The sequence below is a fragment of the Vidua chalybeata genome, chromosome 4 (assembly GCF_026979565.1).
Source record: "Vidua chalybeata isolate OUT-0048 chromosome 4, bVidCha1 merged haplotype, whole genome shotgun sequence".
In the NCBI taxonomy this organism is placed as follows: Eukaryota; Metazoa; Chordata; class Aves; order Passeriformes; family Viduidae; genus Vidua; species Vidua chalybeata.
The window spans coordinates 12,143,712-12,164,056 of record NC_071533.1 but is presented as its reverse complement, the minus strand read 5'-3'; positions in this window follow the sequence as shown (position 1 = coordinate 12,164,056).

Below are 20,345 nucleotides of genomic sequence, written 5' to 3'. Positions count from 1 at the left end.
AAGTCTTAAAGAAAGATGTTCTCCTCCCCTGTGCTAATTTGCAGTTCATTGTCCCTGACTATATGATCTATGGAGAGGCTTTTCTGCATGGTATATGAACTAGCAATACAACAGAACTGAACAGCTCCAGCATCTCCCTCCCTCTCCTTAGGAGTGCACTTGAGTGGTTCTAAATCACTGCCATACATGTGATTTGTTTTGATTTGCATTTTGATATATTTTGGAATATGTAAAAGGAGAATGAGTTCCTGCATGGTGTCATAGCAGTTAGATACTCATATGCAACCCCCTATCTAATTAAACTGAGTCTTTAATTGGAATTTAGCTGACACATTTTCCTGCGACAGGCAAGTTAAGAAACTTACTTTCCATTCATCCTTTACCCGCATAGCAGTGTATTGAGGTTAATTACTAAAATTAAGCAGGTTATGTGTAAATCTGTGCAGAGGAAATAATTATCACTTGTCTGAGTAGGGTGTTGCAAAGCACAGAATAGCTTTGGGAGAAAAAAACTGAAATGTAAAAAGAAGGGGAAACTGCCAAAAAAATCTATTAAAGCTTTAAGTCAAAACAGGCAAATCATTATAAGCAATCAATACTAATTTTTAATTTTTGTAGTTAGGCCAGTAAGGTCTAAAACTATCAAGGCAGGCTTAAAGCAGAAGAGCTTGAGATCAGGGGTTTCCTGGATCATGGTTTTAACATGGCACTTACCTCTGTTTGATGTATAATATGACTTCAGTGCTGGGTTGGATGAATGCCTGCTGTTTCCTGACTTGGAAGATGCTGCTGTAAAGTTAGCTTGATTAACTTTGCAGTGACTCCAGACATATTTTAGGAGTGGAAAATCTCATCTTAGTATTAATAGATTACATTGTACTGCAATTGGCTGATTACTTGGAATTTAGCTAAGGCATATAAAAGATATATACTGAAAAAAGGTCTCCATTGCAAATTTAATTTCTGTCCCTGAATCAAAAACTACAGAAATGTTAATGAGAGTACAACTACTGTGTAGCACAACATTCATATTACCTTAAATATTATTATTTTTTAAAATTTATATTTCAGAACAGTACTAGTAATGAAGCTCAATACTCAGAGTGATTGAAAAAAGAGCAGGATTCTTTCAAACTATGTCAAGGTGTCTGTATTTCTGTGTATGGGAACTGTGAGAGATACTTCAGTCCAGCAGGAGAAGAATATGGAGACGATCAGGAAAGTGAAAAAATGACATGATGACAGGTCTAACTTGGTTTTAAGTAAAACCATTTTTTTTAAATTCTGTTGCTGTTTATTTTACCTTTTCCGTTCTTGGCAAGGTAGGTATCTTTTTAGGCCAAGTGTCAGTGGGGTTTCTTCAGTAATTGCTTCTTTTTTTTCATTTTGTCATTGAATAATAGCTTAATTACCGTAGTAAATCTCCATCCTAACACCTCTGTAAACAAATTAGACCTCTCCTTAGGCAGATTTTTTCTTCTAGTTTTATCCCTTTTGTCCAGATTCCTTAATATATACATATATAGTATATACTTCTGTGTTATGAACAGATCAGTCTCTTTTTCATTTGACATTACCCCTTTTTGTTCTTTCTTATTTCTCCAGGGCATAATGAAGTATTTGTCACTTCTGCACAGGGGAGAGGGCTTTAATGAATTGCACAGGGTGTGCTCTAATTGACAGTAATGCATTCTGTACGTTTTTTTAATTAAGTCTGTAGAACTCCTTCACCTGAGCTGGATAATTGTTCCCTGAATTATGCCCTTCTATTTTTATCAGTTTGTCTTATCTTAAAATTTTAAGTCATTGTCACGCAATTGTATTCTTTAATCAGCATATGCTAATCAGTATCATCTATTGCTTCAGAAATAACTGATAAAAAAATAATTTACAAATACATAGACCATAATACAGATCCACTAAAACTTTCAGAAAAATTTCCAAATCTCACAGATGCAATTTTTCAGTGTAGTTCAAATTGAAAAAGCCATTAAAATATATTATTGCCCTATTTAATTAGTAATTTCAAGATAGGTTAAATTCATCACTGTGCAGAGGGTCAGTGAAGTCCAGGAATAAATGAGATCAAATATAAGCCTTTTGGGCCTGATTCAAAGCTCTTTGAAACCACTGGAACATTTTGCTTTGAGTTCAGCACAAATAATAGTAATTAATAGTCTCTCTCTGAGTAGCTCTTGAGTGAAGCAAATAATGAAATATGTTTAAAAAACTTCAACTTGGCTGGGATATTTAAATGGTGGAACAGCACTGGCCGAAAGCTGAGGAGATCAGAAGAGCAGTTTGTGGAGGAGCTGGGGTCTGTAGGGCACACAGAAATGACATCAAAAGCTCATTAGCATAGTTCTTGATGGAAGGTGAGCTGTCAGCTCTGATTTTGGCTGTTTGAAAGGTTTTTGTCACCTGTAAAAACCATTATGGGTATTTAGGCTGGAGCAAGCTTTTAAGAGCCTTTTTTTCAGTGTTGTAGCAATTAGTTGTTAAAGCAGAACTAGCTAAGATGGCACTCAGTACAATTCCTGTTTAAACCAACTATAGCACACTATGGAAACCAATTAATTGTGAAATTTTATAATCCTGTAATCCTGAGATATAAGAGAGTCTACAAATGTATGAAAATTTCTTTGTGTGGTGTATGTACATTTTATATTTACTTATAACTACTCTTATTTGTAAAAAAAAAAAGAAAAATAAATCTAATGTATTAACTAGGGAAGGAATTTGTGAAAGATCAGTTGTAAAGTCTAAGCCTAGTCTTGCTTTATTTTATATAAAGCACTGAAAGAAAATTTAGACATCCTAATGTTGGTAGCTTTGACCCAGTGCAGTTGTTTTTATCAACACAAGACAATTCATTGTAATAAATTGATCCAGCAGCTTTAAATTAATACAAATTACTGGAATGATGAATCACCTGGAGTTTTATTGTGAAATAAATCTTTACATTTAAAGCCTTTCACTGGAAGAGCAATTCAATAAAACACATAACTCAGTAATAACTTTAGATGGATTAAGCATGCTTAAAACATTGCTATTTGTTTCTTTATTACCAACCTATAACATTTCACTATTTACATCACATACTGAATCTAGGCAAGGTGTGAATTGTAGCCCCCACATGAATTTTCACATTTTGTTATTCCAGCAATTCAAACTATTCAATCAAATTATAATTTTTTTCTTCCATGCTAGTGAACTCAACTCAGGTTTGCATGTACATCTGTTTCTATAGTAACTGATTCACTACAAAGGAGGCAATAGCAGTTTGAACAAAAATGAAAAAAAAAAGGTGGCATAACAAAATAGAGGATAGTGTAGGAATGTTATGATACTTTATTGATATTGATTTCAGAATGCAGAGCATTTGTCAGGAATGTATGGATGCAACATGATTCCAGGAAATATTTATATTATGCAGAACAGTGGTCAGTTTAAAGGGTAAAGAGAGATTAATTTAACCAAGTGTTAATACAGTAGTTAGAATACTGTTGAAGAATAACCGTTCCATTGAACTTCTATGTTTGATAGAAAATTAAAAGGTTATTTTTGTTTCCAGGATGAATATTTGTCAGATGATGGAGATATTTATCAGAGGGATGGAGTTTTTGATGAGAGAATAAACAATTACATGCATATAGCAGATTGGCTTAGCCACCTTTCTCAGAGTAGAGGATGCTTAGAGGCGAAATTACTGAGGAAAGTTAAGTCTAAAGGATTTTTTGAGGGTTTTTTTAAGGCATTCATTGTGATTTTTCGGTTCACATGATCTGACCACTGACATACTGGATTCCCAGGGCTAGTTCTTGTATTTCTTAATTTTTTCCTTTTATTTTAATATATAAATTTGAAATGTTCAAATGTTCATTCCAGTATACAACAACAAAAAATATTCAACCCCATGGTGATTGGGTGAAGCAAGAGAGTTGTCCCTTTTGTGAGGAGACGTTAAAAAAAAATTAAACATTGAGTTTATGCTTAAAAAAAGAAATCCCAAAGTAGAAAGCAAGTGGTATTTTGTGGTGCTTTTATTGAGGTTATTAGCGTATTTTACTCTACAGTCTTCACATTCCTTTGTGTGGTTGCTGCTTCTTGTGGAGATGTGACATCTAGAATTTTCTCCCATTAACTTCTTGCGGAAAAGTAGCAGTGAATTTAGCTGTAAACTTTATAGAATGCTTTAGGGCAGCTTCCCCAGTGTATCTGAGTGCTAATCACTTCCTTTCTGATGAATTTTCAAGATATCAGTTTCAATGTCTTCAAACAATTTTCCGAGAACTTCTCCACACAGAGTAATGCCCACTAACAGAGGAAGTGTTGAAGACTGGCCTTTGGCAGGGAGGTTATTGTGTGTTACAACAGGTCACAATACACACTGGATTAGATTAAAAAATAATTGAGACTTCTGGATTAAAGTTTGGTTGAATCATGCTGACAATACTGAAGAAATATTATTTATATTACACATTAATGGCATAACACCTTGCCCTCTACATGCCTTTATGGAGAACATCATTGTGATATGAATGGAATTTAATGAATATAGCCACTATTGACTTAAATAATACTACTACAAAACTGATAGTACTTCAGATGTGCTATATACAGTATATCTCTAATTATCAAGATTTCTGTTTGACGTTGTCAGTATTTATAGAGTTCATTTCTGTGTCCACATCAGGAGAAGACATTTTATTTATCTAAAAGGATGAGGTAGGTTCTCCATTGGTGTACCTGTTAAAAATGCTGCAAAGATACAGAATAAGGCCTACTAACATAACTTTAGTCCAAAACAAAAAAATACATCCACCCCCATATGCTGGTTCCATTGCTAATTTTTTCTCTCTTCACCAAAAATCAATTATTGCAAAACCAGCACACTCCCAAAACCAAAAATAAATGCATGAATGAATGAGCTTTGAATGTTTCTAGAATGCAACACCCATATATGCCAGCAGTTTTTTTTTTTTTTTTTTTTATTTCCTAATTATTTAATTGCATCTCTAGGAAGAAAATCACAAAGCACATATTTATTGATTTATTTTGAAAAATGTTGAGTTATATGTAATTTTGTTGTTTGTTTTTTAAATGAAACTTAGGCAATTTTAACTGTATATTTACATTTTCTACTTGCATTTAACTTGCAAACTGTAACTGTCTCCAGAAAGCCTCCAATTGTCTGTTTTATGTCTACCCAGGATGTAGCCCTTGTAGGCATTTGTTAAAAATATATATCACACGTTTAGTTAGAACACCCACAGAAATGAATGGTTTCCAAAATAAAGCATCATTCAAAAGTTTCACTGTAGCCACACATTTTGTGGTAATTGGGGTGGGGCTGTGGCTGAGCCTCATCCCCAGTGGGTACAGCTGTGAGAAGCAGCTGAGCAGCATTGCCAGCAATGAGCCATGGAGTGCCCAGGTGCACTGACCAACCTCCAAAGGGAGCAGAGGGCACACAGGTGCAATGCATCAACATGAGGGGTATGAAAGGCTGGGCTAAAGGGCAAATGTTTGCAGCCTTCTGAAGTGACAAGATGTTGTTCTTTGTGGGCAGATGCCTGAAGCCTTCTGATGGGGTATGGTGTTACTCTGTATGGGTGAATGCTTGAAAGCCTTCTGAAACTGTGTGGTGATGCTCTGTGTATCGTCGTTGTCTCAACTGCAACATTTCCCCTGGAAAATTGTTCTGTGTAAAGTGGAATTTTCTGCTCTAGCTGTTTTGAGAATCTTCAATGCTTGTAGAGTAACCTGATTACAGACCAGATTCTTCATATTGGAAGAGGTTCTGCCACTGTATGCTGGCATATAATTGAGTGAGGAGCTATTAGTCAAATGATACCTTTGTTTAGTCAAGGAAGGCGATGGAAGGGTTGAGCTAATCACTTAGATCCTGTTAAATGGCTTAACTGAAAATAGGTGCAAATTGCAGAGACATTAGACTAATACCAGGTGATGATCTTGTGCTATTGGATAAGCAGTTGAATTTTGGGAACTTTGTCACTCTTTCTCTTCCCCTCCCCCTCCTCTTTCTATTTCTCTCTGCCTCCTATTTACTGTGAAGGTTAATGAAGTGTAATAAGATTGGACAGACTTGTTTATAAGGATGCACAGACATATGCAACTTGAATCTTAATTATTATTATTTACCTGCCTCCATTGTAATAAGCAGGGAAGGTAAATAAACAGCTTCAGCTTTAGACCTTGTCCATATTTCTTCATATCTGGTGATCTTGCACTGGTAAAAAAAATATTGTTCCCTGCAAACCTTCCCTTACAACTTATTCTTCAAACACAAAACAGTGTTTTGCAGTTATTTATATGCAGTCTTCTGCCTCAAGCAGTGCAGAATTTCCCTGTACATATTTATCTGGGTTTATTCATATAATCTTTAGCAATAAAGTTTTAAAATATAGGAGAAAAAAAAATACTTAATCATTTTTAGGCAGATTTTGTAAAGTGTGTAAAGAAAGAAGTCCTCAGAATTTTTCAAACTAAAAACTAGTTTTCAAGACAAGTACAGATGGTGAATAACTTCTAGTTAATACACAGTTCCCTAGTAACAGTATCTTTTCTCTCCCATTACTCTGTTCTGGTTAAACAGTAAATCCCTTATGGCACTGTCTAACTACTTTATACTAAATGTATTCCTGGAGACATGCACGAGGTTTTTTTTTTTTTTTTTTTTTTTTTTTTTTTTGTTTAGTGACTGAAAAGGTTTAGCAAAAGGAACTCTATTGTTTGGTGCAACTTGGAAACTTGGATAAGGCCACCTGTACAACCTACAGCTGGCTTATTCTCTGTACTCTTTGAAAACCTCTGAATTCTTTAACTTAGTGGAATTAATGTTGCAATACAGACAGCATGTTTGAATGCTTAAAGTTGTCAATTCTGGATTCAAAATTCACTGTGTTTTGACAGCACTAACTCAATTCCTATTTGTTTAAAAGGTTGATTCCACTTCTTAAGAGCCCCACCATGGATTGTAAGAGAAAACTGGCTTACTCTAAAGAGCATACCGATGTTAAAAATTTCAAAGGTATGTCAACAGTGTGGCATTCAAAATTCTGAAATGCATCTTGGAATTTCCTCCTTGACATCAGAGTGAGAATGGTTCTAGTAAATGCCTGTGTCCCTTTATTTCTTCCATCTGCCACAAATAAAAGATTTCCTTTGAAATACTAAAAATATTGTTTTATTGTTAATTGCATGTTAGTTCATCCTAATCTTATGAGGATGCCAAACTCTCTTAAAATATTGCCTTACTTCTTGTCATTAAGACACCAGAATTACTCAGTGATTATTAATGAGTATGAGGAAGAGCATTTAAAGGGAATTTTAAATGTTTTTCTATTAAGAATTGAATCAAAGCCTTGATTGTCTGAATTCTATGAAGGGCAAACAACTTGAGGAGTGTCAGGCAGCTTGGCAAAGAAATACTGTATGTATTTAATTTTTAGTTACAAACTTTGCTCATAGGAATTAGAGATGGATGAGCAACTGGGAGTAGATGTGTTAGGTAATGATCACTAGAGGTTCTAGCAAACCTTTTTTTAAAACTTTCAAACCTGTTCCATAGATACTGTAAATGTTGATAATGGGAACTAAGGTGAAAAATCCTATGCAGCAATGTAAAAAGCAGTGAATGAAGAGTTTTTCAGGATTTTACATCTCATTTAAGATTGTTGGGACTGTGTAAGAGTTTTACCCCTTCCCAAAATAATTGTTTATTCCTGAAAGGTGTTAGGCTGATAGCAGAAGTTGTTCACGCCCTCTTTGCATAAGAAGAAAGCAGACTGGAATATAAATAGACTTCTCATGTGCTCTGTAGTCTTAACACATCTTAACAGGGATGTGTTATCTTCTCATTCTTCTGGAAGCCAAAGACATAGCCGTGTGGTTATGGGCCACCAGCTATTGAATAGTCATAGCGAGTTAATAGAAAACTAGAAAAATCTTCACAAATTTATCATTAATATATGTTATTTTTCCTCAACAGGCCACAGAACAAGCTACCTGTTGGTCACAGCAGGCATCTAGAAATAGCTAGCAGTGTTTCTGAACATTTGACACTCAACCAGAAGTAGCAGGATGGGAACTGCTTCTTAAGTGAAAATTTCTGAGACTAGGGAGGGGAAAAAGTCTTGGTGGTATGGTAATTCTACTTTGCCCAAAATTAATTAAAAAAAAAAAGGCAATGATATGAAAATTGTTTGCCTCCTAAAGCATTGAAAATAACACACGTTCCCATAGTTTGCTGCATTCACTGACTGAATGCCATAGGGTATTGTCCTAGGTGACCCAAAAATTATGCATTCCGTAATTTCTCTACATCAGCATCTGCAGACTGTTTTACTGGCTGAGATGTGGCAACCTGGGAAGCGAAACTTGTGTGTTTTTCTCTGGATTCATGGAAGGGAGAGTGATGCCTTGTGAAGGCAGACCTAGAACAGAGAGTAGACAGAGCTGAAGAATAAAGTAGGGATTTATTAGCAGGCCTCAGCAGATCCAGCTTGGGTAGCACAAGAGCCCAGCCAGGGCCACACCCAAGATGAACCCAAAATGGTCACAAAATGGATGACTGGTCACGTGGTCTCAGACTTTTATAAGTTCTGGTCCCTTTGCATATTGGAGTTAATTGTCCAATTACAGCTTTAGCCTGTGAAGTCCCATCCTTCTTGTTTTTTTTCTCTTCAGTCCATGTTGTTTGTGCTCTTGGGCCTGAGATTTGGATCATTTGTCCTTGGTCCCCAGCTAGAGAAGGAATTGTTTTGTCTCCCTACTCTGTGAACAGAGCTCACCATCCCCCAGTCCACACCAAATCTGAAAAATATAAAAGCTAAAACCTGGGGCATCAAGGGGATGCTGGGTCTCTTTAAAAACAGGAATGGACACACACCAGGCTCTCTATTTTTCTGCATATCAGTAGCTGTGGAGCCACTCCACAAGTTTCTAGCCATTGCCCCAAGCTCCAGCCGTACTGGTAGGGGTCAGCCCTACAACTGCCAGGAAGTTTTTTTCCAGCATTTTGGCAGCATTGGAGCCTTCTGCATATGATAGTTTTTTTCCCGGGTTTTGGTTTTCCCCACTCCTGCTGTTATTTGGGGGAAGACAGTTTCTGGAACAGCAGAGACTTGGTGGCTGTGGTTTTTATCTTTGTTTTCTTTCATCTCTGTGGAGCCACAGGACTCAGCACCTTTGTACCTGGTGGTTATTGCTGTTTTTTCTTTTTTTGTAAACAGTTATTTTTTCCCATATATCCTCTTTGCATTTTCTCTCCCTATTGGTCAAGGGGAAAGGTTGAAAACTGAGGTGACTTATTTTAGAGACTCTACCTCCTAAAATTGGCTTAAACTAAGATTTTCAATGATGCCCGGAGATTAAGAAAGGCCATTCTAAACTCTTAGAATATGTCTCTCTTGTTGTGTCTGAACTTTGGAAGCAAATTTATTTTCCTCTGGAATTTCTCAGTTTGGAAATTAATTTTTAAAACTTTTTTTATTCCTTTATTACCTTTTTGGCTTCTGGATTTTTGAAATTCTGTGTGTCTCCTATATCTGTGTAAGCAAAGCCTTTAACTGGATGACATATTTTGTCTTTTTTGCATATAGGTATATTTTTAATATTTTATGTCTAGTTGGGTTTTTCTGAAACAAAAGTCACCTGCAGTGACATTTTGTTTTTATTCTCAGTAGTTGTCACAGGTGTGGTATAACAATAAAACTGTTGCATCTTACATCACTTTGCACTGAGCTAGGGCTCTACTGAGACTAAATCTACATGCAACATCTCTCTAGCATAAAAAAAGGCTTTAATAATAAGAGAAAGTCAATGAGCCTTATGTACCTTTTATAAAACATGACACAAGGCAATATAATTAAACCTAAACTTATTTCCTGTGGTGAAATTAACTTACAAAAATGAAGGTGTTTATTTATTAAATAGGATCTCTGGAGTTCTTGCCTTACTCTTACCCCTCCTGGGAAGGTTTTGATTGTTTGCTTCCTTTCTTTTGCCTTCTTGCTGTGTAATTTAAAACTGATACCTTCCTTGGGGAAACAAAATTTGATTGGAGAACAGCCTGCATCACTAGCTAAACAAATTACCAATGTTTTACTCACTTTTCTTTCCTTTTTCTTCCCCCCCCCCTTCCCCCCTCACTACCAGGGAAAGGAAAAAAAAAAGAGTTGTGCAGACTTTTTAGAAACATAGTAGTACAGTGAAAACTGGGTTTTTTTTCAGTAACAAGGAAGGCCTTTTCTTTCAGGGTAGGTAAACACCTTTTTCAGTAATAGGAAAAGAAGTTAGCAGGTGGTTGCTTTTTTGTTAATTTCCAAGTCTTTTGGTGTTGAAAGCTGGTCTCCCTAGTACATGAACTGAATGGGTAGAGCTGCTTTATGTTATATAATGTGTAATTTTGGAAGGATTAAAGAGATATGTGAAATCAGTGTTGATAGCTACTAAAATTAAAATGGTTGGCAGTGTCCTCACGATGGTGTGTTAAAATAGAAGGCAAAGCAGCAGAGTTGTACTTGCTTAAGAAAACATGTATCATTGAAAGGAATGATTAATGCCAAAATCAAGACAGGGCAGTTGTTTCATTGTGACCCATGGCTTCTGTTAAGAAGAATATTGATAATAGAAGTCTTCTTTTGGTGTGAAAGTAAGTTAAGATATGGGCAAAATCAAGCTCATAAAGTTCAGTTGAAAGAATTGAAACCTGGATCCCTTATGGATCTGATGTTCATGAATTGGATTTCTGCAGTAATATGGGCAGAAGTCTAGGTGTTCTTTTCCATATTTTTATAATCTCTTCTTCAGAGGCAAAAAGTTAAATAATTCAGATCTTGTAGTCCTCAGAAAGTAGTAATTACTTTTAACTAACTTGAAAGATTTTTTTTTTTATGTATTTGAATGCTTATACACTGTCTATAGGGAATAATTCATCATTACATTCTTTCTTTGCAAAATCATCATGGTTTTCCTGTATGCTGTAGAACTGAGAACTGTTGAGAATATTTACTGAAAACTGTGAGCCACTAAAAGTTCATATCCCAACAGAAGAGAGAATTTTTTTTTCTTTTCCCTAGCAGTAATTATTGCAATTGTACTGGGAAATTGACAAAATAAAAATCAGCAACCAGCACTTTACTGTACAGTGAGTGGAGGTGCTTCTACCTTCAGTGTTCAGAAATAGATTGATACTTCACTTTATGTTCTGGTTTGGCTGAAGTCCTTTATCATAGTGAAAATATATTTTGATTGTTTCAATGATATTCTGGGGGTGATATCACGCTTTTTGTTTGTTATACTTGTCTGCATCAATGATACCTGTGATTTGGGTTAATTTTTAGTGTTGTGTGGAACACTTGTTAGTATATGTTGTTTTTCTGAGATACAAAACTCAATCCACATGTTGATTTTTTTTTCTTTCAGACTTTTAGCTTGACATTTCTTATTTTTTTATACTATTAGTATAGTCTGAATAGCTCTTGAAGAACTGCAGTTAGAGAAATATGAAAACACCAAGTTTCTCTAAAGATGTTAGTGAGGTGGCATGGAAGACTACTTTGCACAACCTTGAACTTACTGAAGGGGGGCACACTTTAGATGCAAGAGAGGGAATATTGGTTAGCTTCATTAAGTGGGAGAAAAGCTTAGAAGAAGGCTAATTTTCATTTTACAAGAAAAAAAAAAGGTAGGAAAGCTTATTAATCCATTGGCCTGTTTACTCCTCTGGCTTGAGGAAATAGATAACTCTTGATTAGTAGAGTGAAGTGGAGCTCTGGCTTTTCTCTGTAATTTGTCTACCTAATATCTTGAGTTAGTAATATATAATGCCTCTTACAAGTATAAATAAATGAGTTCAAACTAATATTAGGTGTTTGATTTCATCAGGTTATTAGTATGAAAATTAAATTTGAATTTATCACTTCTATTATCTCACTGCATATTGTAGGCACAGAGTGGAAATTAATAAAAAAAGTAAAACCTTTTATTTTTAGTTCAATTAAGCTACGAGGTATGCCAAATTATTTGCTAACATAAAATTTCCTGAAATTAAAAGATGTGTAGTTCTGAAATATGGACATAAATGCTGTTTCAATCAATAATGTGTCACAGCCTAGGAATCACTAACCACAGCCTAACTGCTGTGCAAAATACATACTTGATTTCTAAAAAGATGATGTGGTTTTCCATGATCATGGGTTGATCAAGAAGCACTTTGTCTTGACCTTTTTAGGAACTATCAACAGCAACCAAAGTGACACTAGAAGTTGACCCAGTGAAATTAAAATTATCCTTAACCTTTAAAAAGCATACAAAATACTGCACCTTTTTTCTATGGTTCTTGAGTATTTTATTTTATTGCTTTGTGAGTTTTGCTGTGGTTGGAGTTTTTTTCCCTAATTTTGCAGAGTGGTAAGTGAAATGAACATTAAAAGGATTTTTAAACTTAGTCTTTCTGCAAGAATGCTGAAGAATAAATTTATTTTATCATAAGAATTCTTTTTCATTCCAGTATGCCTATAAAGTTTCTCATCTTACAGCTTGTAATATCTTCATTTGCAGTCATTATTGCTCTCTCACATCTGGAATAATCCAAGTTTTCCATGGGCTTACTGTGCACTTTTCAAATTCTGTGGATACTTAATTGCCAGAGAAGTTAATTTTTCTCCTTATGGAATGTGCCATTGATAGTTTTATAAAGTGTGTCCTCTCATTTTAAAACAATTAGTCCTAAGAAATGTAATTGAATGAAATTAAATTCTTGAGGGAGGTAAACACCAGGGAAGGAGAAGAGTTATTTAAGCTAAAGGACAATATTGGCACAAGAACTAATGGGTGTAAGCTGGCTATGAATAAATTCAAGCTGGGAATTAAAAGAAGGCTCCTAATTGTTAGAGCAGTGAGGTTCTGCAATAGTTTTTCAATCAGAGCAAAATCATAAGCACTCTTAGGAAAGAGTTTGATTGCTTTACAAAAAACATTAAATTATGCACTTCTCATGGCTGGGCACTGGACTGGAATTTGGTGGGTCTTTCCTGTCCTGTAATCCTAAAAAGCATATGCTTTCTGAGACATTTGTTTACAGCTCAGAAATTTATCTTTACATGTCCTGGTGGATGCATAAATTTAATTCCTGATTATTTTAGACTTAAGATCAGCCCTTGGCACATTTAGTTTGATGTTCTGAATCTGAGGGGGTGAACTTGGAGTCTCCGTTCAAGCTGCAGAGGCTCACAGTTGTTTGTATGTGATAATGGGAATTTAGATATTGAGGCAGAAGCTGGAAGTTTCTTGCATTTCAGTTCTCCAAGTTTACATGAAGAAATGTTTATAATCTTTTTACTCATAGTGAAAGTGGAGTTAAAAGAATTGTTTTTTTTTTCTTATTACTACAGCTTATTTTTTAAGTACAAACCTAAATAGCCCACTACAAAGTGCAATAGAGCAGCCTGCTTGGGTGGCTTAAATGTTGGTTACTGTAATCTAAAGTGAAACTGAATGTGTTCTATTTCTGCATTCTGCTGGTCTCCTTCCTCTGGATCCACCTGGAGTGCTTAAATACTGAGAAATACCATAGCAAGGCAGTGTAGAGTTTGCTCATTTTAAAAGTGTGCACAGCCTTACTTTCAGAGTTACCCATTCCAGTGACTTTCCTGCTTCTAGTGTTGGCTGGGGTAAACATGATTTCCTATTGATTCAGCTACATGAAGTTCACAGACTGCATTTCTGCACTGTTTTGCACTGGAACTTAATTTCTCTTCCTGCTTTAAATTTTTTTTCTGTGCTGAAACCTGACCAGCTTCTCAGTTGCTGTCAAGCAGCACACTTCAAGGAGACTGAGCTGACTTGGCAGCTGCTTGAGCACTGTGGCAATATTTTTACTGTGTCTTCCCCCTCCTTATGCAATTCTGGTATTTTATTTTCTGTGTTGGGTTGTTTCAGGGTTTTGGGTTTTTTTTTTTTTTGACCTTTCAAAACTTCAATTGAACTCATTTGCTAACCTGTGTCAGCTGAGCTTTTGATGTAGTGAGCTTAATTGGGAAGGTTTTCTTTAGACTTATCCATGTTGAGCAGCTGCTTGATTGTAGTGTATTTGGAGAATGGCAGAAGGCCTGTTATTACTTTAACATGTTAAAAAGAGCACCCCCACTTTGTGGAAACATACTTTTGTTAGTCTATGTTAAGATGTGCCTGTGTGTTAAGGGTGCACTCCATTAACCTTTCACTTGCAGAGTTGGATTAGAATCTGGAATGGACCATCAGAGGGCATTTCAAGACAAAGTTGAAAGAATCCCTTGAGCAGTATATGAAAGGCTGGCCTTATGCCATCTGACAATTCCTTTGATCACATTTCTTTTCTGGGAAGGTGGTTTCTATAATACTGGACCCTCACAGGTATTTTCAGTAAGCTATTATGAATGAAGCAGATAAGCACAGTGACAGTCTTTGAAGTCCATTTGATTTGTCAATGGTTATTGGACGAGTTTCATTCTGAGGTAATTTTGTTTACCAAAACAACTGTCTAATTAAATCAACTAACTAAATAATGTAGTAAAAAACCCCCAACCAAACCTTTCCCTTCTGGAATAATTGAGTTTAGGATTAGGTTTCATATTCATGTCTTATTTACAATTGTAAATGCACATTTTTCATCTATATTTTCTGACAGGTTTGTATTGGATTTAGGCCCAGAAGGCTTTCTGCAGATGCGAGTTTCCCAAAAGCTATTGTTTTAGTGATTTTTTTTTTTCAGATTTTTCACAGTGTATTATAAATGTCTTATTTTCTTTACTGATTTACCTTTATTTCATTCTATCTGAAGACATGCTCTGCAGATTAAAGTAAATAAATGGAATGGTTCCAGCCCCAGTTATTTTAGCCCTTTGTGAACTGTTCTTGGTTTTGATGTGGTTGAGGCCTATGGCTTTGAGTGCTGCTTATTTGGATTTTAATATTTATAATGTGTGCTGCCATCATTCACAAATCTGGCATAAACACACGGCCACCTTTCTTCTCTCCTGGTGATTAATAACCTTTAGGATACGGCATTCACTCTGAAGTTTTATTCATTTATAGTCTTTAAGAGATACGTTTGAAGATGGATTTTCTAACTTTTGATATTTTATTTCATTTGTGAAAGGAGTTATAATGATTGACATCATTATGCAGTAAAATAATTTAAAAAAATGTCTCTAGCAAAAGAGAAATGTGGGATGCCTGTTTCTGTGGCGTGAATTTTTAGTTTAGGGTTTTTACTAGAGTGGTATTTATTAATGCCACTGACAAAACAGTTTTTTTTACAGTTAAAGTAAAAAACACAGAAAAATAGTACAAGGGGACAAATTGAAAGGACTACCTGTGCTAAGGATAGGAATACATTCCTAAATGACACTGGAGAAACCATTTGATCCTTAAATGCTCATTAGAGACTTTTTTTCATACCTTTTTTTCTTCCGAGATGTTTCCAGAGTCAGTGATAGTTTTGGTTATTGGTAATGTGACAGGCTAGTAGGCATAAAATTATAATTAAATATTTGTAGGAAACATTTTTCCACAAAAAAATTACCAAAGCACAGCAATCCCTCTTGCTTCTCTTAATAGTTTGTAACCAGAACATGTTCAGTAGTTAAAGTTTCTGTTTTCCTACAGAAGTTAGTTTTTGACTGTGGGCAGATTTGCTATTGGATTGGTTTTCTGTGACTCTAAAGTTGACTTTATAATGAGCATTAAAAACATTGACAGTGGTAAAGAAGAGGTTATAGATAGGTGGAGGAGTTATTTGTGCATAATGTTTTACTATTTGAAATTCACCATGCATATTAATTTCTTTTTAAAGAGTTTTGTTAGACAAGTATTCAGACAGAGTATTATAATTATAGTCTAAGTGACTCTGGTTCTGGTTTTCTTAAATTAGCTATTTTAAATATGTATGTCTGGTAATATATCATTATGGAATATGAAAGAAAATTGGATGTGGAGGCCAGATACAGTGCTTCTGAGTGCTTCTTTTCTCTCTGAGAATAAAACCATATGTTTAGAAGTTTCTTCATATAAATCAAAAGGGAAAGTGTTTGCTGAACAAAGATAAAACAGTATTTAATTAATGTTGGTTTTATTTAAAAGAACCTGTTTTTTTTTAGCATAAACTGTCTGGGTGACCTGTTAAGTCTTAATTCCTACAGTGAAGAATTTAAAGTGTCTGTAACCCTTTGTCATTAACAAAACAATCTCTTCTGTCAAATTAGAAAAGATGAAGCTGACAGTCAAAGTTTACTATTTTTCACTGTAAGTAATGTTTATTATGTATTATTGTTTTTGAATACATGGATTTAAGATTTTACCAATGCTTTTGGTAGATATTTATCAAATTTGGTAGATATTTACCAAATGTTTTTGAAGATATTTACCAACGTTTTACTCCCCAACTGTCTGAGTAGGTCAAATGCTAATAATAAAATACATCCATACAACAGAGTGTTTTGCATGGGTAGTGCTTATTCCAAACACAAAGCAGTGGCATAGATCTTCTGGGTCATGGGATGCAGCCCTGTCCTGTCACAAGCAACATTTAAGTAATGCTTTTGCACTATGATTAAGTTTCAAACTCTATTTTTGATTTTGTACATGGTCTCAGAGCCTGCCTTTTTGAAAGGCTGTACTGTACAGTTCAGTCATGTAATGTCTGTGAGTACTCTGTAAATATGTGGGAAAAAATGAGCATTGACAATGTATTCTAGGAAAAAAGAGCTCTCTTCTGCATTTTTCTTCTTTTTGGTTCTATCCTTGTCCTCCCTAAAAAAACGGCTTTTTTTTGACAAAATATGTTTGCTGAATAATAAAGCTCCTTTATAGACTAAAGACCTTGTTTTTGTTTTTTTAAGAACTGAGAGGTCAAAGGCCTGCTTACTTCTCTGTGGAATCCTTCAAATAATGTCTCATGTGTTCTGCTTAGGAAGAAAACCAAAACCTCTAGTTCATTTCACTTGCTCAGTTCCATTTTACTTGGGAATTGTTAGCTGATTTGTTCATGATAAATGTTTCCATTTATCTAATTTTGAGTGGTATGAACGTTTTCGCTAGATAGAAGTTCATGTGACTAATAAAATAAATTCTGATGCAGTTTGGATGCATTGTATTAATAATATAAAATTATTTTCTGATACTGCTAAGAGCAGCTTTGTTTCAGTCTAACAAGAAACAAGATATTGAGATAAATTCCAACTGTTTCTGCAAATCCTTGAAGTATTGTTTTCACCCTGATGGTATATGTGGGAAGTTGGGGATGTGGTGGTTGGATAATTACTTTAAAAATGCAGTCTTCCCAAATTAGTCCTCTACATTTCTACTGTTCTTAAGTGTAAATATATGCCTTCAAGGACAAGTGATTTAACTTGCCCCTTGGGTGCATGAAATAACTGCAACGTCCCCTCTAGGTCCTGTAAGTCTCAGCTGCCCCCTTCTCAGCAGTCACCACTTCCAGCTTTCTTTTGACAACTTAGATAATTGGTCTTGTCTTCCATGTGAAGAACTAAGTGCAAAACCTGGTCTTTACCATGGAATAAATGCCATCAGTAGTGGCTGGATAAAGAAGAGAGATTGGAGGATGGTAGTGCTGCCTAATTTTGTCTCTGCCACAGAAGGGTGAAGTTGCAGAACAGAAGGTAACATTTCTACTATGTCATTATTTATTTATTTTAGTTTTGCTCTTGGCCATTTAAAAAAGTAGAAGAGTATCAATTTGTACAAAATGAAATTAGCAGTTCAGAGAGTGGCTAGCTTCTATGAAAATATCCTTGCTGGTTCTCCTGTGGAGCAGCTTCAGTAGCTTGCCTTCTTAACTGCTCTTAACAGCATGAAACCTGACTTTACCGTGTGGAAGCAGACTTTGTCACAGCAGGGACAAGGCAATGTGCATGTGTAGTTGCAAGAAAGCTGAAGGAGTCCCAGATCACTGCAGTCTCTGCAGGGTCCACCTTTATGCTTCAGTAATTTTTCTATCAGTTAAGATAACTGCATCTACATAATGGATTTCTTGCATACTGGTTTGGAAAGAAAAGTCTAAGACTAGCAGAGAAAAAATGAACAGTGTGGTGAAGATGTGAAAACCAAGGAAATGCAGAAATCTGAGGTCTTATCTATGTGTACTGCATGTTGTGGATATTGTAATATGTAATACACATTGTTATACACACTGTCATAAAATATCTATAGATTCTGTTACTACAGGGAATTTCAGAAAAGCAAGGCTTCATAAATTTTGATCAACTACTTTGCAGGTTTAGGTTAATTTAGGTCAATAACAGATAAACAAAAACTACGAGTCAAGTTTAAAAATAGTATGAGAAGGAATTTATTTCCCCATAGTTCTAATTATGGTTTTCCTGAAAGCAGTAGGTGAGAGCAACATGATGCTATTTTTGTTTTAAAATGTGTAACCAGGTTTTATTAACAATTCATACATGCTTTCAGAGAGACAATTAATAAAATTACTCAATAGACAAATACTTGCATTTTATCAAAAAATGAAGCCAAAAAGGAAGTGGCACAAGGTACTGTACTTTTTGTACTGTACTTTTTATTACCATAAAAATATATTTAGGTAATAGGCAATGCTGAGCAGAAGTACATTGCTTTTTTATTTTTCTTCCTCTGTTTGCTACTTTAATAAAGAGTTCCTGTGAATAGAAGAGTAGTTCTGCCAGAAGAAAGGGAGGTGAAGAGGTGAATGCTTTATATAGTAGTAGAGAAATCCACGCATTGAAGTCTTGTACAAATATTATCTCCAAGAATGAGTCTGAGCTCTGTTTTTATGGGCCATTTTGATATACAAATATGTTTTCAAGTCCTGTCTGTCCCCCTTTCTCTCTTTTCATTAGATTCCCTGCCAATAATCATAGATTTTGACTGAAGTGAGTCTGTCAGAAAACTGTTTTTCAGGTCTTGATTAATATCCAGACACTTGGTGTTCATCTGTACTGCAAAGGAAACTTGATTTCAAGTAGCTAAGTAAATTCTTTTCTTCTGCAGAGCTACAATGACTTTATAAAATACTGTCACAATGTTATATTTCTGGATGCAGTTCTCTTGAGTGTTTTCAGTCGAACAAATCATCAGGCAATTGGTTTTTGTGTTTTCAAAGTGTAATAGCATCCACAAACTGGTGAAATAAGGCTTTCTGTTTGGTTCTGTGCTGAAAGGGGCAATACAGTCAAACACTGCAAGTGTCACTATATATGATACTCCAGTGGCATCATAGCAAATTTCACATCCTTTCAGTTTACTTAAATTCACAATTCAGCAAGCAACTTTGAAAATGTAGGAAAATATAGTATTGTAAATGGAAATAAAGCAAGTTGAAATAAAGCTGTGACTTGAAACTTATGGGCTTGTTTTGGTACAAATAAGGCTGCTGCTCTAAGGGCAGGAAAATGTTTTTCAGCATCAATATGTTTGTAAGCAGTGGGTGGAGGCTCTTAGGTGGAGCAGACAACCTCAGACACCGGTATTTACTGTTTTGGTTCTAAAACATTATAGCATACCTTTTATACTGAAAAAAAGGGCAGCATTTCTTTCCTACTACTATGTGGATTTTTCTAATGCTTGCCTTGAAGTTCTAGCTCACATTTAAAGACAAGTAAATAGTCCTAGAGAGGGGAAAATTAATAAGGTGTTGCCTAAATAACTCAGCCCTGCTAACTGTACATTCCCAGAGCTACAGGTCAGTGTAGGGATAATATGACTGTAGTCTTTGCACACCATCATATTAGAACATAACCATATTAGAACACAGTGCTCTTACTAACAGTGATTAGATGAGCACAAGAGAGAAACTGTAAATCTTAATATTAGTGAGTTGATGGAACTGAGGTCAGAGGATGGGGATCAGATTTTATTTTGGCTTATTGTGTAAATTGCATCTTCAAATCAGCAGCTGAAAAGAAGCATAGTATTTATGTCAACTAATCAAACCCACTGTTTCACAGCAGAATGGACAGTTTAATATTCCACCATAAGCAGGGTTAAATTCCTGCAGGTCTTGCTTGAAATCTGGTCATGAGTAGGCTCTGAAGAATGGTACCTTCTGTGCAGTGTTAGAAATGTTAAAGAAAATTAGTCTGATTAATAAGAGCTTTAGTTCATGCATGCATTACTTGTAAGAATGGAATAACAATTATTTGCTCAGCACAGAAGGCTGAATATATATTTTATGTTTCTGTAACTGGAATGTTTAGTGCAATGTTCCAATCAGCTTATTTAATCAGTGAGCCCTCTTATTGACTTCATTTACTTTTTTTTTTTTTTTTTAATAAAAAAAACTT